The sequence below is a fragment of the Mustela nivalis genome (genome assembly GCF_964662115.1).
Source record: "Mustela nivalis genome assembly, chromosome: 6".
Taxonomy (NCBI): domain Eukaryota; kingdom Metazoa; phylum Chordata; class Mammalia; order Carnivora; family Mustelidae; genus Mustela; species Mustela nivalis.
Genome location: NC_139025.1, coordinates 117444431 through 117467414, shown reverse-complemented (window position 1 = coordinate 117467414; position 22984 = coordinate 117444431). Strand labels below are relative to the sequence as shown.

Sequence of the window (22984 nt, the reverse complement as noted above, 5' to 3'; positions counted from 1 at the left end):
CCATGGGCAGGGTAGATCCTATAACATAGAACTAGCTTAGCCCCACAGTTAGCCAGCCCCAAACTCCACCCTGGGCTGCCAGCAAGCCCCAGCCCTGCCTTCCAAAGGCGGCTGTTCCTAAAGGACAAGATAGGACATAGGGGTGCCAGCCTGGGACAGACTGGTAACCAGAGCCTGGCCATTCCCTCAGGCCTGAGTCCTCCAAGCCAGCCCTAGCCAGGCAGGGGTGCCCCCGGTGGCTGCCCAAGCTGGCTCCAGGTAGACTGGCATAAGCCAGCCAGGCCCAAGCCAACCCAGGCAACCCTGCTCCTGGCAGGCCTCCAGACCACCTGGCTGGAGGCCCCGAGCCCAGTTCCCCCTGAGCCTGGCAGGGCAAGCCATTTCCACAGTGCCACCCCAAGCCCCCAGCTGCCATGTTCCAAGATAATGAATGGGCCTCCGGCTTCCTTCTCCCCAAACCTTCCTGAAGCTCCCACTCTCCTCAGCGGCATCATAAGGAGTTGCTATGGCAATGGGACCACAGGCAGAGCATGACAATGATTTGGGGCAGGGAGACGCAGTGGGAGCCAGGAGCTCCCCTGGACCCGGGCCGGCTTGTGTGCAGAGTTCCACAAGGGACAAGAGATCCTGGCTGCCGGCCTCACAGCCAAGAAGGGGAAGGAGACCACCACCGAGCAGGGGGGCTTCCCCCCTGCACTCCCGGCTCCCTGCCCGTTCAGGGGAGCCCAGGGAGCTGCAGGAACCAAAGGTCTGTGTGTTCAACAGGACTGCGACGTGCCCTGGGGACATGAGAACTCCACAGAAAGCCCCACTCCAGGGTGCTGCCAAAGGGGGTTCAGTTCTGTGGAGCGGCGCCCGGCAGGTGCTGAGCAAACACCACCATCGAAGAGGAGGGTCCTGGGATGAGGGGGCGCAGGGGATGGGGAGAGAGACTGAGAGACATAGGCCTGTGCCTGCTCTGGTCAACACAGTCTCAGGACCACAGAGCTTGAGGGACCCACGCCCACCAAGCCGATGCGCAGACAGAGGGTCAGGGTCACCCAGCCTGTCAGCAGGAAAGTCAAGCCCAGAACCCATGTCTCTTCTTCCCCAGACCTGAACCCTTTACCCAACTCCCCCAGCTTCCCATCCATGAATCCCTCCATCTATCCGTCCATTCATTCATTCACTCATTCATTCATTCTAGTCTTGGTAAGGGCCTATTTTGTGTTGGTGATTGGGATAAAGAGACGTAAAGGACACCACTGCTACCTGCCAGAACCTCAGAGAGGAGACAGGCCATCATGGACAGAAGGAAGGTGCTGGGACAGAAGTCTAGAGGGACGTGGGGGAGCCCAGGGAAGGTCCCCTCAGTGCCCCACTTCTGGGCCATGCTTCAAAAAGACTCCGGGTCTCCCTGACTCGTCTCCCAGCTGCTCCTTCAGCTCAGAGCCTCCCGACGGCCCCATACAGAGCTCTCCAGGGCGAGGCAACACTGAGCCCATCTGGGGCCCTCAACACCCAGAGGTGTTCCCCATGAGCACCCCCAGTCCCTTGGAATAAGGACTCATGAGGATAGTGCCTTGCTACACAGAAGGAGATCCCAGAATACCATGCCTGCCTGCCTTCCCCCTCTACCTCCCCCAGGCTCAGCAGCTTCCTACCTTGTTCCTGCCTTCCCTGGCACTTCCCTCGAGCCAGGCCTTTGCACTAGGCCTGGGGCCCTGCCCTGAGCAGAGAACAAGTGAGCCCTAGCCATCGGTCACTGCCTTTGTGGAACTAAGTCCCAGTTCCTCTGTCAGCAACAGGAAAGTTCCCTCCCGTGGTGTTTGGTTTTTTGGTGGGAGAGGCTCGAACTGAAAGAGCAGGAGGGAACACCTTCCAGAGCTGTATCCTACACGAGCCATGCCTCTCAGCAGTTGGTACAGACCCCCAGGACCTATTCTAGCCAAGTGGAAACCGAGATCCCAAGAGGTGAACCCAGGTCGCCCAGCGCTGAGAAGGCGAGATGGGAATGACGAGTGAGGACAAAGAGGCTGGGTCTGGGACCTTGGAAGTGACAAAAAGAACTATCTAAGAAGGCTCCCCAGGGGAAGGGAGACTTAGTTTGGCTCAGAGATTGCCCTAAGGCTCCCAGCAGGAAATAAGTGTCTCTGAAAAAAAACAAAACAAAAAAACTGGCCCATAGCCTGCCCCATCAGCCCACAAGACTTGGAGCTAGGCTAGGTGGGCTGGGCACATTCTCGCCAAACCCGCCAGCCTCGCAACCCACTGAGGACTGCCACAACTGCCATCACCCGTCCCTAATTACTGCTGTCCTACAGGAAACCAGGTAGGGGTAGAAAAACAGCCGAGACATAGAAAGGAGGGGGCAAGCACATGAGAGACAGAGATCCAAAGAGATACAGCGTGACCACGACTCCAAAGCCAGACAGACAGAGGGAAAGGCAGTGACAGAAAAGAAAGGATAGACGCACCATCCCTCCCTCCCCCAGAGCCAGGGCTGCAGCTGGCAGGAGAAGCCTGCAAACCGGAGCTTTGCAAAGATTTTTCAGCAATAAAATTCTTATTTGAAATGAAATCTTATGCAGTGGGGGAAGGCTTTCTATGCCAGACATTAAATCCAGAAGCCATAAAGTGAAAATTTGATAAATCCAAGTATATAAACACGTAAAACATCTGTGCGGCAAGAGACACTATAAACAAGTTAAAAGGCAAGTGAGACACTGGAAGGAAACATCACTAATATACAAAGAGCCGCTACAAATCAATAAGAAAAAAGACAGAAGAAGAGAAAATTGGCAGTGAATTAGAAATCCACAAAGGAAGAGCTCAATTGGCCAATAAATGTATGAAAAGATGTTCTATCTCACTAGCAATCAGGGAAATGCAAATGAAAATGACATGATACCATTTTTTGCCCATCAGATTGGGAAAAATTAAAATGATTGATAACAACCAGTGCTGGCAAGGATGTAGGGAAATGAGCACTCATAGGCCATTGGAGGGAGGGGGAATTGGCTCAACCTTTGGAAGGGTAATTTGGCAATATCAAAAAATGCTTTAAACCCATACACCCTATAAACCAGTAATCCCACTTCTAGGAGCTTCTCCTATAGAAACCATAGCAGAGACACTCACTTATATATATTCAAGGATGCTCACAGAGCATCACTGGTAAGAGTAAATAAGAAATTAGAAATTACCTCGGTACTTATCAATAAAGGAATGTTCATATAAAATCCAGCACATCTCTACTCTGGCATAGTCTGCAGCCATTTGACAGAAAGAGGCATATCTATGTATAACAATATGAAAAAAACCAAGCTGTACCATGCTATTTCAGAATGAGCCTATTTTTATAAATAGCAATTTGTTGGTATATGGCCCAAAAGGCTGGAGGACAATACCCAGATGTTACAGCGAACACCTCTTAGGAGGGGACGAAGGAGCTGCCACGGGCTCTTATCCACAAATGCACTGTTGGATTTTCTTTTGTAATCAGAAAAACAAAATCAATAAAGAGTTAATGGGTTTTTCCTTTAAGTCCTGCCCGAACCTTCATATAAAATGCAGATCTAAGCAGCCGTGCTGTGATGGGAAGGGAAGGAGCCTACCCAGCTCCTCCCTGGCCTCCAGAGCCCCCAGGCACCTTCCCAGACACCCGGGCTCTGGAACAAGTTTGAGAACCTATGCTGGAGAAGGTGCAGCCCATATGCCTGCACCCTGAAACCAAGGCCGACAGGCCAGAAGGTTACTCAAGGTCACACAGATGATCCAGACCGTCTGGGGCTAACGCCTGGGCCTCTGGCCCCTGAGCAGGGCCCTGGTTCTCCACCGCTAGCATGGGCGGCTTCCTGAGGTGTCCAGAAAACCCTGGGATAACACGTTCTTGGGAAACTCTAGGCTTCGGCTCGGGGAGTCCAGGGGGCGGGGTAACCTGAAAGAGTCTTGACATAAAACTCGAGGGGAGGAGTCTTTGAGGCTCAGCTCTGGAATCTTACAGGGTTCTCTGTATAAAGAGAGGGGATGGGTGAGCCCATGGGCCCACCAGGCAATGGGGCCCGGTGTGTGCAGGTGCGCAATGCTCACAGAGGGGAGCCCACGAGGTCTGTGGGGAGGCACTGTGGAGGGTATGTGTGTGCTCACGTCTGCAGTTAGAGTCAGTGGGACCGCACGCACACGTGTGTAAGCATGTGTGCATATGTCAGCACAGGCAGCCAGCAGACCTGCGGACAGGCCAGGAGCAGGTGGTAGACAGCAGAGCCCCATCCCCAGCTGGCCCTCAGCCTCATGCCTGACCCAGTGCCTCCCAGGGCTCCCCTCCCCTCCGCAGACTGGGCCGTCTGCCACCAAGAAAGAAACAGGCCTGGAAAACTCTGTGCTTGTCGCTTCCTTTGCAGGGATGCTGCCCCTCCCTGGCAAGTCCCGGTGTCCTCCAAGAGGCCTCTCCCAAAAGGCTAGGGTGGGAACACTTCTGTCCTGTCCTGACACCCCAAGCAGTGAGTGCTGACGGACATGATTTCCAGGGCCAGGGGTGGGTCCTGCTCTCCTGTGCGCCCAGAGCCCAGCGCAGGCCTGGCACCGACAAGGCATCAAGGACTCATGTTTGTGGGAAGAACGAGCGGGTGATCCTAACGCTCGAACCCAGCAGGGCACAGAGTGGCGTCTTCACAGCGTCAGAGCAGAAAGAGCACGGCCTGGGGACTGGTGACATTCTCCAGGTCACATGGGGAATGATGAAAGCAGGAGTTTCTAACTGGGGTCCCAGGGAGAGGGGACTTGGGAATCTGTGAGCCTTGAAACTGCACCAAACTAGATGAGAATTTACGCATGCTGTAGGGGAAGGGGGCGCAAACCTCCCTCAGGTAGAGGGCAGGGCTGCCTGGGGAGGGAATGAGCTCCTTATCAGCAAGGGGTGCAGGCACAGACTGGACCAGGTGAGGTCACAGTGGGTGAATGGCAACCCTGAGTCTCCTTCTTGGACTCTCTGGGCCTTGGCTCCTCCTGTCTTACACCGCAGGGCTACCACACAGCGTCCTTGTGAGTCCACTCTGAGTGTGAAAGGAAGTGCCAAGGTCATGCAGGGGTGAGGCTCCAGACTACAGAGCTGAGTGTTCAGTCCTCCCACTTGATTGTGGCCTGAGTCCCTCATCCCTCCTCGGGTATGGGACAGACAGGCTTCCCTAACGGCCCCTTACTACTAGCTGGGCCTGCAGAGCCCAGGTCCTTCTTGGGTGCCCCCATCACTATGTCCCGCAAGACGGTGAGCCCAAAGAGGACAGGAGCAAGAGGTTTCATTATGAGTCTGGCCTGGGGCCGAAGAGCCCAGGGACCAGACAGAAACACTGAGCAGGGGTGGCAGCCAGGCCAAGGGCCCACGAGCTCTCGGGGGCCCCCAAACTCACTCTGACCCCCCACGGGGCCTCTCTCAGACTGGCCTGGGGAAACTGAGGCACCGAGAGAGCCCACTGCCCAGGTCACACAGGGACTTGGTGGCAGATCTGGGCCAGGATACCAGGCTTTCTGCCCCTAGCTGAGCTCACTCTGGGCATAACTGCACCTTGGCCCCCTCAGGCAACTCAACTCGCCTCAGCACCCCCATAATCCTGCCAGAGAGAGGCAACAGGGCTCCAATCAACTGATTCAAACGCAGGCCTAAAGCATGTCCCAGATCTGGCCGCTCTGAGCCTCAGTTTCCTCCTTTCTAAAACGAGGCACAAAAGCCCACCTCCTGCTCCTGTTGTGGGGGTCATACCAGCATGGACGTATAGCTTGCTTAGAGTGGAACAGGGGCCCTCCCTAACCACCCCTATCTGGGCCTCAGTTTCCCTAGCTCTAAGCTAGCAGTTTGCCCCAAGTTATTCCCCAGGTCCCCAGAGCCTCACACCTGTGTGAGCAGGGAGACCAGGGCCTGCCCTCGGGAGCTCCCTGCTGGTGGGCAGATGACAGCTCTGGCCGGCCCTCACAGGGCTCCCACGCCCTGCCTTTACGCTGCTCATCTCTAGCCCTCCTGACTGGATCACACCCAGCCCCCTCCACTCCTCAGCTGCCTATCCCCTTCAGGCACTAGGTCTGCACCCCCGTTCCAGGGGCCACACGAGGCTCAAAAATGGAAAGCCCAGTGGAAGCCAGGCAGTGATCAAGGAAGGCTTCCTGGAGGAGACAGGATGAAGTGGGTTAAGTACACAAGGGGCCCTGAATACCCAGATGAGGAATTCAGACCCCAAGGAGCCTCTGGCAGTTCCATAGGTACCTCCCCTACCTGAGTCCATGCATTGATGCCTGACCCAGCCCAGGCCAGCCTCGGGGCTGTGTCTCCAGCCCCGGTCTAAAGGGGAGAGGGGACTGGGCATGAGGCTTCCCCTGCCCCTCGTCTGTAGCTGTGGACTGTGACTCCATCCCAGAGAAATCGGTCCTGGCTGGTGAGGCCCCGCAGCCACTGGGGCCTCACTGCAAACAGCGCAGCTGCCGGAGAGCACCGTCTGGCCAGGGAGGGCTCCCCGACAGATTAAGAGCAATGCCGGCCCCGGACTCATTCATATTCCGGTCGGGCTGCCGGCTTCAATATGGCTGAGAGACGCGAGGGCAGAGGCGGCCCTCCGAGAATGCCCGGCGATGATTCCTCTCCGATTCCAATTTATTTTCTATCATTAATGCTTTTGAAAAGCCCCACACGCTCTGCAAACAGGGAAGGAGCACAGGGCTCGGGAGGGGAGGGGAGGAGAGGAGGGCCCGGGGCAGAGGAGAGCACCGCAGAGGGTGTGGGGGCAGCCAGCTAGGGCCCTGAGACCTGGGTTCAAAACCCCAGGCCCTCTCCACCTGCCTATACAACCCTGAGACAAACCTGGGTGATCCCTGGCAGTGGGAAATGGCCACCTGCTCAGCCACCTCAGGGGATGTTTTCTAAGGTCACCTGAGGGGTCAGAGGTCAGCGGGCTCCGTACACCCTAAAGGGTCTTGAGGAAACCCAGAGCCAGGCAAACCTGACTGACTCTGACAACAGAGGACTATGAGTTGGACTCCTACCCTGGGGGCTCCTCACCCCAGGGTCCAGGGAAGGCCTGGGGCACCTCTTCTCACAGCACAAGCAGAGGAGAGAAGCACCAGGAATTTGGATCCTGTCTTATTCCCGCCAGCTCACTAGGACCAGCCTCGCAGTGGGCAGCCCCTCCTCTCCGACCCCTGCTGTGAAGCCAAAGGGATCTCCCCAACATGTCCTCAGTTCCAAACCCTTCCAGAGCTCCCCCTCACCCTTGGGATCATGTCCAAACTCTCCACCTCCATGGAAAGCTCTTCCAGGCAACTCAGGGCCCAGCCTGATAGCCTCCCCTCCTCCGCTGCCAGACCCCACCCTCAGCTCTGGTGCTCACCACCCCTCATCTCTGCACACGCTTTTCCTGCTTCTTGGCCTCTGTTCACCTGCCACACTCCTTCCCCCTCCTCACAATGCAGCCCAGGCCCTCCCCTGGGCTGCTTTTCCTCACTGCCCTGCCCTGCCCTGCACTGGGATCCTAAGTAGTCAGCAGCCCCCTGCGTGAGGTCTCAGAAATGCAGCTATCTGGAGAATCCTCGCCCATCAGGGAGCTCCTGTGGCCAGTGGCTGCCTCTGACCCATCCGGGTGCACCCCTGGGGCTTGGCAAAGCGCCTGGCTCACAGTGGGGCCGCTGATCCAGTCCACTGTTCTTTTTTTTTTTTTTTTTAAAGATTTTATTTATTTATTTGAGAGAGAGACAGTGCGAGAGAGCATGAGCGAGGAGAAGGTCAGAGGGAGAAGCAGACTCCCCGTGGAGCTGGGAGCCTGATGCGGGACTCGATCCCAGGACTCCGGGATCATGACCTGAGCCAAAGGCAGTCGTCCAACCAACTGAGCCACCCAGGCGTCCCCAGTCCACTGTTGTTAACTGAGCTTGTACTCACACTCTGTGCTGGGTGTTGGGGATGCGGCAGCAAAGACAGAGCCAGTCCTGGCCCTCGAGCTGCTTCCCCGGGGTGTGCTCCAGGATGTCTGCTGAATGAATGAATGGACATAGGACCACCTTCTAAATGGGGAAACTGAGGACCGGAAAGCAAAAGGCCCTCTCCAAGCGTGCTTCTGCTTCCCCGCCCACATCTTTCTCTACTCCATTTCTCTCCCAGAATCTTCTTAGCAGCCATGAGGAGGAACTCAAAACGATAGGTTAGAAAAAAAAAAAAAAAAAAGGGAAGAAGAAAATGTGGTGGATTTTTCCCCCTTTCTCCATAATGTAAAGAAAATTGCTTTTGCCAACTATCGCAGCTTAAAAGCAATTAGAGTTTTTGGAGGGGACTCTGGGCACAGGCAGAAGCGACAGAGTGAGCGCCCAGCACAAAATTTTTCCAGCATTCGTTTGTATCAAGCAAAAGGGAAAAAAAGGTGTTAAAAGCAGCAATTTCCGCAGCAGAGATGGTGGAGATAAAATATTTACAGCCTCCAAGGGAGGGGCTTGGGAGGGGCAAGGGACCCCCGCTCCCCACTCTCACTCCACGCTCTGGGAGGCCCGGAAAGGGAGCGCAAAGAACAGAGACAGACGAAGATGAACCACGCCCTCGGCCTATACTGATATGGGCTCAGAACAAGGAGGGGAGAAGCCTCCAGACGCCCTCTGTTCTCTCACCTCTTCACCCATGGCCCATGGTCACTACCCAGCCCAGCCACCAGACAGCCATCTCTCCAACCTTCAGACCTGGCTCTGCTCAAATCCAGAGAACATCCACGGCTCCAGGCCGGCACTGGAGGCCTGCACAGCCCGGTCCCCCCTCCGCCCTCATCTCCAGATGCTGTCAGCATGGCACACTGCCCTGTTTCTGTCCCACCTCCAGGCCTTTGTCTGATCAGGAACCATAGGAATGTGCACCACTCCCCTGCAGGGGAGTTAAAGCAGGTTTGAGGATACAGACCCAGAGCCAAGGACATACAGCCCTAGACCCCAGCAGGCCTCTCCTCTCCACCTTTCACCTGACCCTTGGTCCCCTCTCCAAGTACAGAGCAGCCACCAGAGGTCCTTCCCGAAACTTAACTGCCCTCCTCCCAGCAGCAGCACAGACCCAGGCTCATACCTAGTTTCAAATACCAACTCCCCCACTCACTCGCTGTGTGATCTTTGCAATTCTCTCAGCCTCTCTGAGCCTCAGCTCCCTTATCATTAAACAGGAATAGTGATAGTCCATCTCTCACGGGGTTGTTCTTAGATTAAGTGAGGTAGTGTATGTAAATCCCCCAGTCCTGTGACCAACAGTTGGTGTTCAACGAACTCAGCCTGGCCCTACTCCACGCTCAGTGCTCAAACGTGCCTCCCCAGGCCTCTGGGTGGCCCACGTATATGCACACGGGCTCCCCCACTGCCTTGTAGTCACCTCATAAATGCACAGAAGGCCCCCACCAGGTAGGAGCAAAGAGGGCGGGAGGCTCTGAAGGGCTCTCCACACACCCAGAAGCCCAACCCCTCAGCACAGCGCTGTGGAGCCTCTCACTCACTTTGGCTGGGAAGGATCCCTCCTGAGAACTGCAGTAAGCCTCAACCAGAACCCTTAGCTTCTAGCAGGCCTGGTGGAAGCTCAGCCTCCCCTCCAGCCGGTGGCTGCAGCTCCCTGAGCCACCCCCCAGGCCCCACTGGCCAAAGGCAAACACCAAGGCCCAGGGAATAGCAGTGAAAGGTGTAGCCGAGAGCAGAAGCCCGGTCCAGAAGACAGAGTGGTCCAGCAAAGCCAGGGTGTTCTAGCCTCAAATCCCAGGTTCCTCACTGACCAGCTGCGAGACTGTCTAAGCCTCAGTGACCTCGTCTGTAAAACGGAGCCCATGATCTCCACCATGCAGGGCAGTTGTGTGCATTAATAAAGGTACTGTTCTGTGCCCTGCCTCAGTTCCAGCAGGCACTGTCCCACCTGCCCCCTGGACTCCAGGCACTGTGCTCACCCTATCCCTCCAGCACTGGGAGAGCGGAGGAAAAGGATGGGGGAAGGGGCAACAAGGACCTTCCCTCTTTCCTCTGACCTTTCCCAGCCCCCTTTCCAACCACAATAGACAGGCTGAAACCCATACCCTGTCCGCCCTGCCTCACTCTTGGGACAGAAGGAGCCCATGACCTGCCTCATTGTAGCAGGAGGAGTGGTGACGTCATCCAGATCAGACAGGCCCCATCCAGCCTCTCGTGCAAGCTTGGGTTGTTTTCCTCTCCTTTCCCAACTGCCAAGAATACACAGGCTTGATGCAGAGTTTGGCAGCACCATAGGACCACAGACCAGGGATCAGAGAGTGCTTTGATATCTCTGTCTCTTGCTCTCCTTTTGGTTACCTCTCTCCCAGGGGCCTCTCCTGCCCCACTTCCTGTCCTCGAGAAATAAGCCTGGCACTATTCAGGACTCTCCTCATTGCAGAGACAAAGATGGGAGAACAGCGGGCAACTCCCAGCCCTGGATGGTTGGACCTCAGTTCACCCCATTAAAGCCTTCTTCCCGACTTGCACGCCCATTCTCCTCCCTGATAAGTAACTAGGAGAGCGTGACAGTGCATGCATGTGTGTGTGCATGCACGCACACACACACACACACACACACATGCAGAGGGAGGCAGGCCCTAATAGGGGAACCTGGGCCCACCCCAGAGATGACTGACAGCCCTTTCCCAGCTGGGCCTGCCTTCTCCCCTTTGCACACTGGGGAGCACTAGTGTGTCTAAACTACAAGCCCAGCTGGCCCAGAAGCAGGGGTTCCTGAGACTGAGAAGCCAGATACCAGACTATTGCCAAGGCTCTACAGTGCTCTTCACTGTGAGCCCTAAGACAAGGATAACCATGCCCTGTGCCTCAGTTTCCCTTCCTAAAACCCGTAACAAAAATGAAATCATCTCTGGGGCTGCCTTCTAGTTCCAACTTTCTCCAATTCCATACCTGGGACCTCGGTGACCCTGGCTAAATCAAGAGATACTAAGTCATTAACAGCCAAATAAGGAGTCCCAGGCACATGTGGGTGCTGGGGGCAGGATCCCCTGACCTTAGGGAGACAAGAAAGCCCAGGGAGGCCCGCACCTGCCCTGAGCTGGCACAAGACACCAGTCCTATAAGAGTCTCCCCAGGGAAAAACTGGGCTCAGACAGGAGAGCAGGAGAGAGAAGGACAGCTCCTCAGTATGGCTAGAAGCATCCAGGGCTCTCCCCCGTTCCAGCACACAGTCACGCCAGAAGCTCACCCCTCTGGTGCCTCACTTCCATCTGTTCCGAAGGTACAGTCTTCAGCCCAGCCCAGATCTCAGGCTCAGCCCCAAGCCCCTGATACGCAGATCCCCCCCGCCCCCAATGAGAGCCCAGACTGGGATCCTAAGCCCTCTTATCAGGCAAGCCCTCCCCTTGCCTTCCCCACTGTTCCCCCCAAGCTGGATAGCGGGGGGCAGCGCTGTTTCTTGTGCCAGCAGAAACTCCCTTCACTTGTATGGCCAGAGCCTGATAACATTCTCCTAAATTAAACAATAAACAAGACGTTGTTTTAGGTTTCCCTGACGCTGCAGTTCCTGATTAATCCCGCAGCAAACAAAAGGAAGAGAGCAGATTAACCTAAAAGACAGTCACTTCCTGTTTGCAGGCAGAACCCCCAGCCTGAGCCAGAGGAACCCCCTCCCCCAAAGATGGAGATCCTGCTGCAGCCACCTGCCCAGCTCTGGACCACCAACGCCCTCCCCCTCCCCCTCCTCCTGGGCCTCCCCCTCCCCCTGGCAACGCTGCCAGTCCCAGGCTGTCACACCTGTGGCCACCTCCTAGGTCCCGCCTCTCCTGTCCCTTACCCATCTTTGCTCTGTGACCTTGGACATGTCAGGCCACCTCTCAGGGTTCAGTCCCTCATCTGACAGCATCCTCATCTCTCAAGGATAAAATGAAAAGGAATATATGACCACTTGAGGTTAAACAGAAATTTTTTCTCATATCTTTCAGAGACCAATGCTGAAATATTTAGGGGTGAAATGGCATGATGTCTATAATTTACTTTAAAATACTCTGGGGGAATAAAGATAAGGCAAAATGTGGCAAAATGTCAACAATTGTTAAATCTAGGTAAGGCTATATAAGGTTTCCTATTCTAGTCTCTCTACCTTTCTGTATGTTTGGAAATGTTCCTAAGAAAAGTTTAAAAAAAAAAAGGCCTTGGTGACATGAGCCAGGAGCCCCACACACAATGCCCTGTGCTCCTGGCGATCCTGAAAGGCAGCTAGGTCTCTCAAGTAGGTTAAACATCCCTCCCCCCCATACACCCCTTGCTGGTTCCTTTATGTGGTTTCCCTAGAAATCACTTTTGCACAAATTCCACTGAGTCCTGACTCCACATTGAGAAGCCTTAGAACATTCAGAAGCCAGACAGAGCACTTGGGAGAGACAACTGTAGTCTTCCAAGCAGCCCGTCCCTCCCACCCACCAGCTCACTGTCCCTTCTGCTGAGCAGCCCTGAGCTGAGGACTGTGATGCCGGCTCTCATCGCCAAGGAGCCACCACCCTCTCCAAGCCTCAGAACGCCCTCACCCATTCAGCACAAATGCCGTCAGTGACGGCCAGGCTGTCTCACTCAAAGGCACAGTGTTACCCCAAAGACTGAGATCCCCATTTAACAGATGGGAAAGCAGAGCCCCAGGGCCAGTTGAGACCGGGATTGGAGTCTGCCTCCTATGTTCCAGAGGCAGAACATAGAAGCTGGGGACAGAGGGAGATGGAAGGAATCAAAAGCTCCCTGCTCACCTCAGTCTCCCTCTCCCCAACCCTCTATCTCAGCCCTGGAAGCTCCAATCTAAGACAGTGTGGCCTACACCTCCTTTCCTGTGACTCCTGTTTCTGGAGCTTCCCGGTCAGGAAGTCAGTGGTCATGGTCGCAGTCTCCCAGCCAGGCCCAGCTGACCCACACCAACACTAGCTAGGCCCTCTCCACCCATCGATAATGGAAGAATTATCAGTACCCCAAATAATCAGTCACTAATTGCCAATGCCATGCAAACTCCCCAGAGCCAGTTATGTGCGGCCAATGACTGGGCACCCCGGCGCAGCCAGGTGGAGCCTCCAGGAGCAAGGAAGTCCGTGTCTGTGGTGAGCACCTCAGCAGAAAAGCCATCCATAACTCGGGGGCTTTTCAAGTAGACGTTCCAGGCCTCGCCCACATCCCCAGGCTCAAGAGGCAGGAAGAAGTGTCGTTGGCCACAGGGGCCCTGGGGGCTTCCCCTCATGTCTCTGCGCCCGCCTAGCCCCAGGTGCCTGGACATGGCAGGTACCCAGGATGGAAAAACCTGGTCCCTACTACCAAGGCGTCCTAGAGAGATAAACCACCATAGTTCACAGGCCACTCATACACTAGGCCTTGCACACAGTAGGTGCACAGTCCTGAGGAAAAAGCAGCTACTTCTAGCTGGAGACTTGAAATACGGCACATGGGCCGAGTATTAAACAGTGGGAGGGAACCACAAGGGCAGAGGCAGAAGAAGGCACCAGGTGGTGGGGACAGCACGGCCAGACCCTGGAGGAAGAAAAAAGCCACAACAGGTGTGAAAGGGACAGTGAGTGGCATTTGGCTGGCACCTGAGTGCACACAGAGGACCAGAGGGAGATGGCTGGAGCGAAGGCTCCGACCCCATGCAAGGCACTGAGGAGTCCAGTCGCCGGCCTGAAGGCAATAGGGAGGGTTCAAGGGCCACAGCCAGCGTGGCCTTGGGAGACCGTTAAGAACTACTGCGCGCAAGTTTGCTACTGAGTGCGGGCTGCATACCCCAACAGGACAGGGGCTGGGGTGGCTCATCTCTGTCCCCAGAGCGGCTAGCACAGCCAGGCCCAGAAGAAGCACCCCAAAAGTGAATCGCTGAATGATCCCAGGACCAGCAGCTGCAGGACTGGGGACTCCTGGACTCGCAGCTGTGGAACGGCATGTCCGTATAAAAATAGGTATTTTGAGGGGCACCTGGGGGGCTCAGTCTTTAAGCTTCTGTCTTCAGCTCAGGTCACGATCCTGAGGTCCTGGGATTGAGCCCTGCATCGGGCTCCCTGCTCGGAGGGACACACGCCCTGCTTGTGTTCCCCTCTCTCACTGTGTCTCTCTCTATCAAATAAATAAAATCTTAAAAAATAAAAATAAAAATGGGTATTTCGGGGCACCTGGGTGGCTCCGTCATTAAGCGTCTGCCTTCAGCTCAGGTCATGATCCCAGGATGTCTCTCTCTGTCACATAAATAAATAAAATCTTAAAAAAAAAAAAAAGAAAAGAAAGAAAACTTAAAAAAAAATAAAAATAGGTATTTAGAGTTGAGCCTCAAAAACAGGCTTGTGAGGCAGGCACAGAGGTAATTCTCTCCCGTTTACAAAGAGGGAAGCTGAGGCTCAAAGAGGGCCCAGACGCTGACCTGGCCAAGGTCACACAGCTGGTCAGGGGCAGAGCCCAGTGCCCTCCCCGCCCTCCCCAAAAAGCAGAGCCCTACTGGCCTAGGCTTCACCAGGAGGTGAAGGCCCCCTCCTCCCTCCTCCCAGTCCCCACCCCCACTCCCACCTGGCCAGCAGAGCAGAGGGTGTACATGCTGCCCCACTGAGGGTCACCCATACCCACCCCAGCTGGGACTGACTGCTTGTCACCATGACAGCCTGTCCCTGTATCTGTGACGAAGACAGGGCTGGGTGGGGAAACTTTAGGACTCCCAAGCTTGATCTAGACAGGCCTTGTCGAAGACAGACCAACTTCTCCCCAATCTCTACCCCCAAGGTTTGGGAAGAAAACCCATGGAGCAATGTTTGGGACCAAGGGTCCACCCAGATTGCTGTGCAACTCTAAGAATGCCTTCCCGGCTTCCTCATCTGTGAAACGGGGCAGGCTCTCTGCCTCCTTTGCAGAACTGCCATGAGGTCTGGAGGGAAGGAGTAGAAAAACTTACAGAAAGCGGTAAAGCAGATTTTGTTCTGGAAAACAGTAATAATAAGGTTTCTCTCTACTTCGGTCTAGATATGGATACTTTGAGAGGCCTCATTTCCCTCTCCCAGCAGAGAACAAACATGAACCAACATTCCCTGAAGATTCTTATACGCATCAGGCCAGTGCCTGCCTTCCGCGTGTCACTTCAAAGTACACCCATGACACCCCAATGAGGCAGGGATATCATTCTCCCGTGGTACAGATGAGGAAACCGAAGCTCAGAAAAGTGAAAGAACTTGCCGGAAGTCACCCAGCCTGGAAGCAGCTGAGCCAGGACTCAGACCCAGATCCAGAATCCATCCACGCCCACACCCTTTTGACCACCGCAGGCTGATTTGAGGGACCCGTTTCCACACCCCCCAAATCTTAGAGCTACAGAACCCACGCCCAGGGCGAGGCTGCGTGTCACACACACATACTCCGCTGAGCCCTGAGGCCCCGACATCAGATGCCCTGTAGCACCCACTGCCTGTGCACCGCCAGGGCATCCGAGCAGGGGGGAGCGGGGGGAGCGTGGAGGGCACCTGGCACAGCTGGCCTGGGCCTAATTGGATCAGGCCTGGGCCTGAAGCCGCCTGTCCGGCCGCTCTGGCAGATGGGTGTTGGAAAGGAACCATCTGCCAAGACCCAAGCTTCATGTCCAAACCAACCTGGACACCAAGGCTCCATTCTGGCCTCCTCCCGCCCCGACCCCAAAGGCTGGCAGTGCCCACATAGATCCAGAAGGCCAGGATGGCAGCCGCTCCTTCTCCTTCAGCGGCTGGCGTCTCCCCTGATGGGGCCATATGGCCCCATATGCTCCCTGACAGCTGGACTGCAGAAGCCACTGCTTGAGGACGTCCTCTGCAGAGGCCTCGAGGCCCTGGGCATGCCACCCGCCCCTGCCCCACAGACCAAAGACCCAGCCAGGAAAACTCCAAGCAGGAACACCCTGCCCCCAGCTTGTCCTGTGATCTCATTCAAGCCACCACCCGTCCCCGGTCCTCCAACTCTTCCTCTGTCCAAGAGAAGTGTGACCAGCACTCTACCCCTTCTCTTTGTAGCCCACTTCCACGGTCACAGATTCCCACCCAAACCCACCCCAGGTCTCCAGGGAGACAAACTTATCCATTTTGCAGACCTAGACACAGAGGTGGGAGGGATCAGGGGAACTGCTCAAGCACACCCAGTGGGAGGGCCAGTATTTGTGAGTCTCAGTCACCGGCTACCTTCCTCTGCCCAGGTAGTGGGACCCGTGATATTCCTGAGGCCCTGCCCAACTCGGGATGGATGGCGTCCTCTGCCCCACAAGGCTCCTCCCCAGGTGGAATCTCTCCACCCTCCTGGGGTGGAAAACCATCCTGTTGCCCTCACCCCCAGCCTGGATTCCCTTGACAGCCTCAGGACCTCATCCCCGCCTCCGGCTCCCCTGGCCAACCCCTCCCACAACCACCAGAGGGAGCTGTTGAAACTGCAGATCTGCTCGCGGGTTCCTCCAGAACTTCCACCCCGCAGCCCCTGAATGTGGAATCAGCCCACACTCTCAGCTGGGCACTCCAGACCCTCCTGGGTCTTGTGCCAACCTGCTCCGGGCCGGCTGTGCCCCGGCATGAGCTACTCCCTTGCAAACATGCTCCACCCATGCCTGGTGCTTCCCACTGCCATGCCTTCCCTAACACTGTGCCATCTGCCTGGAAAGCCCTCCCTTGTTCGTGCTCTCCTTCCACTTATGCATTCAGCATATTCACGGGGCTTCTACCAAGTGCCAGAAACATCTGAGCAGGTCAAAACACACCAGCCTCCACTCCACCTGAAACAACCCGCTGCCAAACCCTATCTCACGTCCCTCTGCAGCTGCCCAGCCCACTCGGCCTCATACCCAGGATGGATACCTGTGTCCCTTCCAGAACCCACCCAGGGAGGGACTCAGGCTTGTCACTGGAATCCCCAGGACTCAGCCCAGGCCTCAAACCAAGAGAGGACCCCAAATGTGGAGCAAGCCCCTGACTGGAGAATTCTAGGCAATGAGGAGCAAGGCCAAGTCATGGCTCTCAGGATCAGATGTGCAAGCCCCAGAAACCCATGGAGGAGACTCTGGTTGGCCAGAGTGGCCCCCAGGACCTCCCAAATGAGGCCTGAGTAGTCAGGGGTAAACTTTCCCCCCACTCAAATCACCCCAAGGCCCAGCCCACCCAACAACTTATCACAGAATTTGTTAGAATATGACACTTTTCTAATTTAAAACACACCCACAGCAGAGTCAGAGACTGGCTGGAGAGGGAAAGAAGGGGTCCCACTGGTCAGAGGTCTGAGGGGGAGTAGCTCTTCCTAAAGCTAGGGGCACCTGGCTGGGATTCACACCCCTGACAGCACAGACCCAGGGCCAAAGAGGTACCCTGCTCCCTCCCTCCCCATGGCTCGAGACCAAATGGCAGGCTCAGCCTGCTGGGTCCTGCGGTGGGAAGGGGGAAGAAAAAGCTGGGCAGAGATTAAAGTGGACCTGGGTAGCAGGGGGGGCACCAAGCAGGCACCAGGCCGCGCTCTAGCCACCTGGGGTCAACCAGAGCATCAGTCGACACACAGGAAAGCGGAGAGCTCAGGGAGCCACAAGGGGATGGAGAAGGGAGGAAGAGAGAAAAAACAGAAACAATGGGTAAGAAAGGCCACTGAGTGAGAGCAGGGCTACTGGAACATGAAGCCAGTAAAGAGGCTGAGCAGCCACCACAGAACACAAGAGCACCCCAACCCCAGGAGGAGCTTTGGCCACCGCTGGGCAACAGCTCTCCCTGCCCCCAGAGGCCTCTAAGGACCAAAGTGGCCCTGGGGATGAGTCCAGGCTGCCACCAGGTCAACATGGGGGAGAGCGCTCACAAAAGCCTGCCTGGGGCTGAGAGCTGGTCTAGCTTCTGTTCCTCAGGTGGGCCACCAGTGTAGGAAGTGGTCCCAAGAGCCCCCAGAGTCCATTCCCCCCAGTGCACACTGAGATGTCTGTGAGGAAGCCATCCCCCTGAGGTGAGCTCTCTGGGCCAGATGGGGCTCTAGGATGCAGATCTCAGGAGAGTGGAAAGGATTCCAGGACCTAGCCTACAGGGCCAGGCTGGGGGTGGAGAAACCCCTTTGATCCCCAGAACAATACAGACATCCCAGTGGATGGATTATAGGAAGCCAGGTTTGCAAACCAGGAAGCGGAGCAAATCTAAGAAGCAAAACTTAATGAAGCTGGGGACAAGAGGTGCCAGAAGTCAAGCTAGGGAGAACAAGGTTGAGAGTGGCTATGCCCATCTTCTTGCCCACTTGGGAAGGGTGCTGGTCACAGGCAGCAGGACAGCGGCCCCAGGAGACTCTCCAGAAGCAGGAAGCCAGAGTCCCTCCCCATCTCACCAAGACTAGGGTGAAAGGGCTACCTTCCCAGTGGAAAGGAGCTGCCTGGAGCCTGGAGTTCTCCTAGTTCCATCTCTGTCTTAAAACCGCCGTCTGTGAAATAGAGTGGCCTTGCGTCCATGGGCCTTGCACTCTCACCAGGTGGCTGACAAGGCTCCAGAAGGATAAGGAAGTGGAAGCAAGGTTTAAGCCTGAAGGTTGGTCAAACAAAATATTGCCATCCCCCAGAGAGCCAGGTAGATCCTGCATAATGCATAGGCAGAGAACCAAGATTTCTGACCCCCACGGGCTAACAATGAGTGCCAGGAGAGAGCACAGGAACAAGGACTGCTGGGGAACCCAACTGCTCCAACGCAGAAACCAGAGCCCAGAGGACAGATTCAAGGAGCAATCAGGAAAGACTTCCTAGAGGAGGAAAAACCTGCCCTGGCAGCAAGGAGGATTTGTATAGGAGAAGTCCTAACCTCTGACCTTTCCTTGGGCCTCTCTCTGGAGGGGACCTGGTCCCTCCATCTCAGGGGCACCACCTAGGGCTACTTCCCCTCATCCATCCATCCTATCCAGGGGCAGGATTGCCATTTGGGGAGGGGACCTGGGAAGTTCCCTGAGGCTGCCAGCAGTGGGCGGGACAGGAGTGTGGAAGGAGACTCAGGAACAGAGTGGGGTGGGGAGGTGCACAACACAGGCACAGCCCTGACACATGGTAGAGCACACAGAAGCCTGGCTCCAAGCAAAACAGGCACAGGACCCGGGGGGGGGGGGGGGGGGCACCAGGCCAGAGACCTAGAGGTTCTCCTTTCAATGCCTGGCCTCTTGGGAGCTCCTGGGGGCCAGATCTAACGCGATGCCTCTATCTGGCAGTTCCCTTCTTTCAGCCGCCTGTCCCACGCAGCAGAAGGCGCAGGCACACACATGTACACACAGGCACGTCTCCCCACTCCCCACCTCAAACCCTGTGTCCTCAGCCTGGCTGCAAAGACGACCTTGCGGCCCCAGGGCCTGGAAGCTGTCGCCGCGCGGTCCCACCGGACCCTGGAGGAGTCACAGGAGTCCAGCGCCGGGAGCGGCTCCAGCGCGGCGCCAGGGTAAGGGACTGGTGTCCCAGAGAGCCGGTGGCTGTGCCGATGGGGTGGTGGAGACGCACCCCTTGGCCTGCCGGGTGGCACAGCCGGCGCCCCCGTCCCATCCCTCCTTCGCGTTCTCTCCTCAGGAAGGCAAGGCCGGAATTCCTCCATTAAAACGCCTCCATCTCCTCTCCCCCCACACACAAAGTTGCTCCAAGTCGCCGGGGTTCCGGCGGCAGGCGAGGGTTAGGCGGGGCCGCGCAGCGGGCGGGAGCGCGGTCACGGACCGGGATGCCGAGCGCGCCCCATCCATCTCCGCGCGTGCACGCCCCCCATGGGCGCGCACCCCACACCCCACCCCCACCCACTGCCCCCGAGGCTCCCGCCCAATCAGAGGCCGCGCACGCGGCGCTGCCGGCGGGCAGACACCCCAGCTCCCCGGCCTGCGCCCGGGCGGCCCCGGCCCAGCTGCAGCGTCCCGGCCTGGCCGCACTCACCGTCCCGGGCGCGCACTTTGCGCGCCGCTCCGCTCCGGGCCCGCATTCCCCGGCTCGGCTCTGCTCCACTCCGGTTCCCGCTCCAGCTCGGGTTCCCGCTCCGCAGGGCTCGGCTCCGAGATGGTGGCAGCGGCAGCGAGAGAGGCAGGGAGGGCGTGTGCGTGTGCGTGTGTGTATGTGTGTGCGCGCGCGGCGTGTGCGTGTGCGCGGGAGGGCCCTGCGCTCCCCTGCGCGCCCCACTCCTGCCTCCTGCTCTCCACGCTGCGATGCCAGCAGAATCCCTAACGCGCGCTCCCACCCACCCGGGCGCTCACACTCGCACACACACGCGCAGCCCCGGGCGCGCACACATCCCCGCCGCCGCACACCCGGCTCCGTACTCCTGGGGCGCTCACAAAGGCCCCCTTGCCCCGGCCCGCCGGAGCCCCCGGAGCGCGGCCCGCGGGGCCTATGGACTGGCCCTGCGTCCCTTTCCCGGCGGGCCCGCCTCAGGTCGCCCGCCGCTTCCAGAGGGGGCCCCTCCGGCTTCCCCGCTCCCCCACCATGTCCGGCCGGGCCGTATTCGCCTCCCGAACCCCGGCCGGGGCGCCCAACTCTGGCTTCGGGCGCTCCCACCCGAAGAAGCCGGCCCCCTCCTCCTCGCCTGCGCCGCCGCCCGTGCCGCGTGTTCTCTCACTCCTTTCTGCCCCCCCCCTTCCTGTCCCTGCCTCTCCTTTTATCTCTTCTCTTTTCTCCCACCTGCTCCCCGTTCCCTGTCCTTTCTCTCTCCCGCTGTCTCTCCCTCTATCCTGCCGCCGCCCTCTCTCGCGCCCCCTCCTCCCCACCGCCCTGCGCTGCCTCTCACATTCTCCGCATTACACTGGGCGCCGCCCGCCTCGCCGGGCCCAGGGTTCGAGAGCTCAGCGGGCGGCGAGGGGACCTGCCGCGCCGGGCCCCGCCGCCACCTCCGCTCTCCGCTCGCTCCGCGGCTCCTGCCTCTGGCCTGGCGGGCGGCGACGTCCCGCTCTAGCCTCGGCTGTCGCTGACAGCTCCCATCTCGCACGGGCTTAAAGGGATAGCGCACCGGGCTTGACCTGCCCCACCCGGGGGCGCCAAGGAGGGCAGCCTCGCCGCGCCGGAACTCTCCCGGGCGGTGGCGCAGCCGGGGCGGTGCGGGCGGCGCCCTGTCAGTCGCGGTTGATCCCGGCCCTCCGGGGCTGGAGGTGAGTCAAGGAGAAGGGCGGTTGGGAGCTGTCCGGACCGTGCCATCCAAGGGGCGCGCAATGCTTGTTGGCGGCTAAGCCTAGGGGCAGGCTGGGGTGTGGGGCACTGCGTCCTGGGCGCCGGAGACTGCGGGGCCAGGAGGAGGGATCAGGGAAACAGCTGTCCGGATCTGAGCCCAGGATGAGGACACCTGTCATGCTGGAGGACAGGGCTCATAGGATGGCCTCCCACTCCTGCTGTGTGACCTTGGGCAAATGCCTGCCTCTCTCTGGGCTTCAGTTTACCCTTCCTTGGAAGGACATTGGCTTACATCATCTCTGGGGCCATGCCGAACTCTGATACGGTGTTAGATCCCATAGGAGAAGGAGTCCCAAGCCAGCCCTTAGCACTCAGAATCCCACCCACTCCTTGCCACTGAGAGCTGGGGCAAGGGCAGAGGCTGCACTCCTTCCCATCCCACCCTCACCAGCCCTGCTCTGCCTCCTCCCTCATTCTTTGACCTTTCTCTCCACCCTCATCCAGGGAACACGGCAAAATTGAGAGGTACAAGGACCTACCAGGGACAGCACACTACAGTTTATAGAACTCATTCCCATCCAAGATCTCCCTGGAACTTCATGATGCCCCTGAGAAATAAAGTTTAAGTTCACCCCTAAGGCTCCCTGTCAGCTTGATCCTGAACAGGCCTGATGCATAAGCATTTCATCTTCTGTGTACCCCACACCTACTTCCACCCCAGACAGACCCTCACTCTCCAACCTCCGCAGAGGGATGTTGCCCATTTGCTTACTAAGCATCTATTATGTGTCCCATCCTATGCTAGACACACAGATGATTTAGACACAGTCCTGACCTTAAAAACATGAAAGAACAGGAGATAAGATGGACTTTGGGGGATGGAGGAAGTCCAGGAAAGCTTCTGGAGAAGGTGGCATTGAAGCCAGGTATTGAAGGATGAGCCGGAGTTGGTCAGGCAGAAAGGAACCAAAAGGGCATCCCATGCCAAGAGAAGAGCATCTGTGAAGACATGGTAGTGGAAAATAGGGAAGGATGGGTGTATTTGAGGAAAGAGAAGCTATAAGAGCCTTGAATTGATGTGTTTCAACTTTGTTCTTGGGCAGCAACAGAGCTGCCACTTAGCAAATCCAGGCAGAAGTCCTCCCCATCTCTCGGCCGTCACAGAGGCATGGCTAAGGTCTTCCAGAATCCAGAAGCTTTTGAAAGGAGCCTCCTCTCCTCTCCTAGCAAACCCAGTCCCAATCTCTGCTCCTAGTTCTGCTGCCAGATGCAGCACAGCCTCCCCCTGCTGACCGGAGCTGGAAATAGGAGAAATCCAGGCTTTGCTCTGGCTGTGATGTGAGTCCAGAGAGAGCCGAACTTTGGCGCCCCCACCCCAGCAAGGTGCCCTGCAGAATCCACACTGTGGTGATACCCGGTGCCACTTCCAGCCTCAGTGTCCTCCTCTGTACAATGGGAGTAAAAATACTCAGCCCCCAAGGAGGCTGGTGAAGAATTCGTAAAGAATAATGCACACAGGGTCCCCTGGGTGGTTCAGTGGGTTAAAGCCTCTGCCTTCGGCTCAGGTCATGATCCCAGGGTCCTTGGTCATGGTCTCAGAGTCCTGAGATCGAGCCCTGCATCGGGCTCTCTGCTCTGCAGGAAACCTGCTTCCTCCTCTCTCTCTCTCTGCCTACTTGTGGTCTCTGTTTCTCAAATAAATAAGTAAAAAAAATCTTAAAAAAAGAAAAAAAAACAAACAAACAAAGAATACACACAGGGGCACCTGAATGGCACAGTCCATTGAGCGGTCTGCTCTTGGTTTTGGCTCAGGTCGTGATCTCAGGGGCCATGAGATCGAGCCCTGCATCAGACTCCCTGCTCAGTGAGTTGTCTGTTTAAGACTCTCTCTCCCTCTTCCCCTCCTCCCTGCTCCCACACACT

At 57.1% G+C, this 22984-nt stretch overlaps 1 protein-coding gene across 4 annotated transcripts in view; it reads right to left on the bottom strand.

Annotated features, from left to right (window-relative positions):
• Positions 1-20898, bottom strand: part of LINGO1 (leucine rich repeat and Ig domain containing 1) — a 190066-nt gene extending 169168 nt beyond the window's left edge. For 3 of the 4 annotated variants that reach the window (XM_082735961.1, XM_082735960.1, XM_082735963.1), the window contains exon 1: positions 19841-20897. The gene's annotated coding sequence lies outside the window, so the exon portion shown is untranslated. Of the gene's footprint in view, positions 1-19840 lie in introns of all 4 variants that reach the window. The other variant, XM_082735962.1, reaches the window with a different exon arrangement.
• Positions 20899-22984: the final 2086 nt, after the last annotated feature.